Raw genomic sequence first — 7,103 nt, 5'->3', positions numbered from 1 at the left:
GGCACACAGGCTTCAGTAGTTGTGGCACATGGGCTCAGTAGTTGTGGCACATGGACTTTGTTCCTCTGCGGCATGTGAGGTCTTACTGGACCAGGACTCGAACCCATGTCCCCTGCATTGGCAGGCGGATTCTTAACCACTGTGCCACCAGGGAAGCCCCACCCTTCACTCATTTTATTCTTAAAAGATCTGGCCTTCCTCTGTCCAGATACCCTGGAGGTCTCAGTACCAGGATGTTTGTAGGGGGTGATTGATGCAACTCTTTTTTTTAATTTTTATTTTATATTGGAGTATAGTTGATTAACAATGTTGTATTAGTTTCAGGTGTACAGCAAAGTGATTCAGTTATACATATACATATATTCATTCTGTTTCAGATTCTTTTCTCATATAGGTTATCAGAGAATATTGAGCAGAGTTCCCTGTGCTATACAGTAGGTCCTTATTGGTTATCTATTTTAAATATAGCAGTGTGTACATGTCAATCCCAAACTCCCACTCTATCCCTCTCCCGCATCCTTCCCCCCCTGGTAACCATAAGTTCATTATCTAAGTCTGTGAGTCTGTTTCTGTTTTGCAAATAAATTCATTTGTATGATGAATTTGGCCAAAGGTGTTCATAATTTTCCCAGCAAAGCCCAGGTCCTGTCTGTGGTTCTCTAGGGAAGTGAAACAGCAATTTCCCCACCCCCGCCCCCATCTCCCGACCCACCTGGGAAATCCAATAGGAGAATAAGGCTTTCATGTGACCCTGGAGGCAAATCTTCCTTTCTCTCTCCCGGAGGCTCCTCAGTTCTGGGGTGATGGCCCAGGCTTTTCCCCAGGTATCTCTTAAGCATCCCTGATGATGGTCCTAAGTACCAGGGGAGTCCGGAAGGAAACAGAAGCTATGGGGTTCAAGCTAACTTGGTTTCCCAGGAATCCTGCACGGTCCTGCTATGTCTTTGGATTTCTGGAATGAAGACAACACTCTAGGCCAGATCTGAGCCATCATCCCGTGTGTGAGAGCGGAGGTTGGAGAATAAAGCAGAGGAGGAGAGAAAAACGCCTTTGATTGACCACCTACTGCATGGCAAGCTCTGTGTTCAGCGCTTCACATATTTTCATGGATTCCTCACCAGAACCCTCGGGGTCTGATTATTTTCTACTTTCTTATGAGATAAAATAGAAGCCCAAGAAGGTTAGGTTTCCCCCCTAATCACATAAGTGTTGTTGACAGAATTCCACCTGAACTTGTTCTCCATGAACCATGCTCTTTCCCTAAACACTTAACTGTAATGAAAGCTCTGGAATCTGGCGTGGTATTAACTTATTTTCTCCCCTGGAAGATTAGGGCTTGTCATAACTCCACCACAGAGGGTCATATGAGAAAAAAAAAGTTTGATGAGAGGGTCATACGAGAAGCAACATGTTTGAAAAATGCTTCACATGTACCCGGTCCATAAAAAGCCCCCAATAAATGTTCATTATTATTATCATCGAACTATATCATGAAGCATCATGGCTCAGAAGTTGCCCTGGGCCAGGAGCCAGCACCTGTAGTGTATTAATTAGGATGCAGACTAAGCTACTGTGATGGGTTTGAAAATATGTCCACACATTTTTAGATATTCCTCCCTTCAAAAGGGGGAACCTACTTCCCATTCTCTTTCATGAGAAGAGGTTGGGCTGGACTCGCGGACCCTTCTAAGAAGCTGAGTGAAGTGGAGGTGACAGTGGTTGATTCTGGAGACTGGGTCGTAAAAATGCATTGTGGTTTCCTTCTCTCTCTCTCCCTCCCTGCCCCCATCAGTCACTTGCTCTGGGGAAGCCAGGAGCCATGTCACAAGGACACTCACCTGTGAAGTCACATGGCAGGGAACTGAGGTCTCTGCTAGCAGCTGTGTGAGTGGAAGTGGATATTCTGGCTTTAGTCAAGCCTGGAATGACGGCAGGTTCTACCAATGTCCTGGCGGCAGCCTCTTGAGAGACCCTGAGGCAAAACCACACAGTTCAGCTGTGCTTGATTTCTTGACCCACAGGAGCTAGGAGACAACCGATGTTTGCTGTTCTAAGCCACTGAGTCGGCGGGTAATTTGCTATTGAGCCATAGATAAACACTATAGTCACTGTCACAAAGAGACAGAGGAGTACAGAGACGGGACTTCCCTGGCGGTCCAGTGGTTAAGACTCTACGCTTCCAATGCAGGGGGCGTGGGTTCGATCCCTGGTGGGGGAACTAAGATCTCACATGCCATGCAGTGTGGGAAAAATTTAAAAAAGGACAGGGGCTCCAACCATCCAGTTTATTTCTGTCTCATGAATATTCCAAAGAAAGGAGGTAGGTTCCGCTTCACGAGGCCATCAGAAACCCAGGTTCCTTTCTCTCGCCGTTTGGCCACGTCCTAAGATATGTTCCTTGTTCATATGGGGAAGCTGATTTACCAGTTACACAGCTGATGTTTTAACCCCAAGGGAGGGGATGAAAGAGTGGAAAGACAGCATTTCCTTGCAGGAATTCAAGTTTTAACTTTTGTTCCCATTCCATTGGTGAGAGCTTAGTCACAGGGTCACACCTATTTGCAAAGAAGCCTGAAGAATGGAGGCTCCCGCTGGACAGTCGGGCTGAAGCTCGGGCAGGTCTGTGATAACAGGAGAAAGTGGAGGATGGAATGTGGTGGATGGAGGCCTAGGAACATCTCCACCCCCAGTCCCAGTGTTGGCACCTTCTCTGTGGCTTGCAGTGACACTTTTCCAAGGCTCAGTTTTCTCACTTATAAAGTGAAGGATTGGGGACTTCCCTGGCGGTCCGGTGGTTAAGACTCCACGCTTCCACTGTGGAGGGCTCAGGTTCAGTCCCTGTTTGGGGAACTAAGATCCTTCGTGGTACCGCCAAAATAAATAAATTAAAAAAAAAAAATTACTCCAAATGATGTTTCTAACCTACTTTATTATTATTATTTTACTTTTCATTTTATGTTGGAGCATAGTTGATTAACAATGTTGTGTTAGTTTCAGGTGTACAGCAAAGTGATTCAGATACCCATAGACAGGTATCTATTAGTTTTCAAATTCTTTTCGCAATCAATGAAGGATTGGATAAGCTCGGTGGTTTTCAATTTTGTGTGTGTGTAGCAGAATGTTGTTTATTAAATAATTTTAAAAAACAGACACTGCATGGATTAGAGATATAAAAACAGAGCTGATCTGTTTGAATCATGTGGGCTGTCTCTGCTCTCCACTCCCCGCACCCCATCAGTGGCCCCATGGAAAGCGATTTCAAGCACTAGAGCTCTGTGCGGCAAGATGAGGCTCACCGAGTGAGAAGTTCTCCTGGCTTCCTTCCAGTTCTGGTATTTTTGAGGCTCTGCGCACTCGCCTGTGTTCCCTGCCCTGGGCTGGTGCACAGCTCTGTCTTGCTTGGCAGCTGGGGGCTCGTACCCAGCATGTATTGGTGGAGGAAGATGGAATGAGCCCTTGCCCTGGGTCTCCAGCCTCACCTCATTTCCTTTCATCCCTTTTCTGACCTTGCGATATATCTCTCCTTTCTCCTAAGGCAAGGGAGAGTCCCCCGTCCCTGGACCAGGGGTCTAGGTGCTCGCCGTGGAGCTCAGAAGGCGTGTTTTGAGGTGCTGGGACACCAGCGTAGGTGGCCTCGTGCTCCACCCCTTGGATGGGGACGCGGAAATTCTCAGAGCACACGGGCTCCCTCCCCAGGCTAATACTTTTGCTAACCCTCTTGTCTCTTCTGGGCTGCCATTGGCCTCACCTGGATTAGGAGCTCAGGCTCTATCAAGGTTATAGACCGAGAATGTGGACATGCTCAGCGCTGACCAAGTTTGTGAGTGACCCCCAGGGACCAAAAGGGAACACGCCTCCCCACTCTGATTTTTCCCTACCCCAGTTATCCTCAGAATTCTCAAGAATACAGACTGCCATAGGGAAAGTTACCTAGGGGGAAGATGAAGAGTTTTTTTTTTTTTTTTTTTTTTTTTTTTTTTTTTTTGCGGTACGCTGGCCTCTCTGTTGTGGTCTCTCCCGCTACGGAGCACAGGCTCCGGACGCGCAGGCTCAGCTCAGCGGTCATGTCTCACGGGCCCAGCCGCTCCGCGGCATGTGGGATCCTCCCGGACCCGGGCACGAACCCGTGTCCCCTGCATCGGCAGGCAGACTCTCAACCACTGCGCCACCAGGGAAACCCTAGTTCTCAATTTTTAAAACGAAAGTAGAGATTAGTCCTGACATTTTTAACCAGTGTTCATGGCATGTCAAGGGGCTTTGATCAGTTTCCTATTGCTGTTGTAACAAATCACCACGAACTTAATGGCTTGAACAATGGAAATGTATTATCTTACAGTTTTGTTAGATCAGAAGTCTGACATCAGTTTGGCTGAGCTAAAATCAAGCTCGGTCAGCGAGGCTGCCTTCCTCTCCGGAGGGTCTAGGAGAGAATCCATTTGCTTGCCTTTTCCAGCTTCTGGAAGTGCCCGCATTCCTTACCCCATGGCTCTTATCCTTGTCTTCAAAGGCAGCAGTGGGTACCAGTCCTCACGTCAAATCTCTCGCCCCAGTTTGCACATGTTCTCTGCTTTCAAGGACTCATGTGACTGGGCCCATTGGATAATCCAGTGAAATCTCCTCACTGAGAGGTTGCAGTTTTCATCACATCTGCAAAATCCCCTTTGTCATGTGAGGTAACATGTTCACAGGTTCTGGGGTTTAGGGAATGAACAGGGCTCTTCCCTAAACTTTTCGATCTTTTGCTCTTTCCTTTATCTGACACAAAAGTTCTGAGGACAGAAACCTACGACAAACAGCGTTTATCTTTCCTCATAACCTGGTCCACTCTTTCTCTGTTCAGGCTTCCTTTTCCTTAAGGGATGTTTCTTTTTTTCTCTTTTCCCTGTGTTTTCTTTTTTTAAAATTGATTTACCATATTATAAGTTTCAGGTGTACAACATAGGGATTCATAATTTTTAAAGGCTATATTCCATTTATAGTTGTAATAAAATATTGGCTATATTCCCTGTGCTATACAATATATCCTTGTAGCTTATTTATTTTATATATAGTAGTTTGTACCTCTTAATCCCCTACCCTTACCATGTCCCTCCCCATTCCCTCTCCCCACTGGTAACCACTAATTTGTTCTCTATATCTGTGAGTCTGTTTCTGTTTTGTTCCATTCACTAGTTTGTTTCATTTTGTATTTATTTAATTTATTTATTTTTTATGTTTCATTTTTTAGATTCCACATATAAGTGATATCACACAGCATTAGTCTTTCTCTGTCTGACTTATTTCACTTAGCAGAATACCCTCCAAGTCCACCTATGCTGTTGCAAATTTCATTCTTTTTCAATGGCTGAGTAATATTCCATTGTATATACGTGCCACGTCTTCTTTATCCATTCATCTGTGGATGGACACTTAGGTTGCTTCCATGTCCTGGCTATTGTAAATAATGCTGCTATGAACATTGGGGTACACGTGTCTTTTTGAATTACTTTTTTGTATTTTCAGGTAAATACCCAGGATTGGGATAGCTGGATCACATGTAGTTCTACTTTTAGTTTTTTGAGGAACCTCCATACTGTTTTCCATGGTGGCGGTACCACTTTACATTCCCACCCACAGTGCACGAGGGTTCCCTTTTCTAAGGGGTCTGTTTGGAGCGATGGCCCTTGGGTGCGTGTGGAGCCCCCTCCAGCCAGCGATATTTGTAGCTGTCTGTCTGGCTTCTGGCTCCATCTGCTACCTTGGGGCCCGGGAGCAGCAGTTTTCTCTTTGCTGTTGCTCGCTCCCTGTGGAACTTCTCAGCTGGAATGAGTTACAGGGTGAAGGACTGGGCTAACATTCCTCCCTCTCCTGGAGTTGTCAAAGGCCCTGGGGCCTGCCCGGAGGGTTTGAGTCAACATCAGGAGACCAGGGCAGGCAGGCAGAGAGGATGATGAGACGGACTTGAGTTGCAGCTCCCCAGGAGCATGAGGCTTAGCCGGCTGGAAGCACAGGCTGCAGCTAACAAGAGAATATTTATTCTTGTTCATTTTCAAGTCCTTGGTTTGGGTCCAACTGGTCCACTGCCCAAGAACTGGATGCAGGAGGAAGGCTTTTTTTTAAAGCATCTTTTTTTTTAAAAAAATTATTTATTTGGTTGCACTGGGTCTTAGTTGTGGCAGCGGGCTCCTTAGTTGTGGCATGCGAACTCTTAGTTGCGGCATGCATGTAGGATCTAGTTCCCTGACCAGGGATTGAACCCGAGCCCCCTGCATTGGGACAGCGGAGTCTTATCCACTGTGCCACCAGGGAAGTCCCAGGAGTCTGGACTTTTAATGCCGGTTTTGGAAGGTGGGAGCGAGACCCACCTGTGACAGGTGTCACCCTCATTCCCCTTGGAGGGTAGGAGGACTGATTCCATCTGTGTGATCACCAGGCTGTGCTCTTTCCTTCTCTCCCTTGACCCCCAAGACACACACACACCCTTAAATGGTGGAGGTGGAGGGAGGCACAGCAGTGTGATGGCTACACACACAGATTCTGGAGCCAGAGCTCCCATGTTTGAATCTGAGCTCCTCTGCTTACTGTTTGTGTGTCTTTGGGAACATTTCTTAACCTCAGTTTCCCTGTTTCTAAGCAATGACAGTGACACCACTTCACAGGGTTTTAAATGAGGATCAAACGACTTAATATCTGTAAAAACAGAAGAGTGCCAGGGCAGAGCCATAATATGGCTTTGTTAAATAATAATAATAATAAATGTATATATATATATGAATGATCTGCTCTATGAGGATAATCTGGAAAGCTGTTCTTTGGTCAGATAGACTTTGGTAGTTATACATCTGTACTAGAAGTTAGAATTAAGTTCTCAAGTTATTCAGTTTGCAAGAAGTCTGAGGGATTTAGCCGAGGCATATTCAGACTACAAAAATAGGTCTGCGGCTGTGGGTTATATTAGTAGTGATATACTTACTAGGAAAAAGGAGGTGACAGCTCTGTTGTAGCCTACATTGGTCAGATCATAGCTATAGTCAGTCCTTCTAAGAGCCTGAGTTATTTCTGGGTTCTTTTTAGTTATACATAAGTTGCCTATGGTTCTGACAGGAAATCAATGCAATCTAACT

This window comes from Neophocaena asiaeorientalis, unplaced genomic scaffold (genome assembly GCF_003031525.2).
Source record: "Neophocaena asiaeorientalis asiaeorientalis breed wild unplaced genomic scaffold, Neophocaena_asiaeorientalis_V1.1 scaffold14, whole genome shotgun sequence".
NCBI lineage: Eukaryota > Metazoa > Chordata > Mammalia > Artiodactyla > Phocoenidae > Neophocaena > Neophocaena asiaeorientalis.
Note: the sequence above shows the minus strand (reverse complement) of the source record.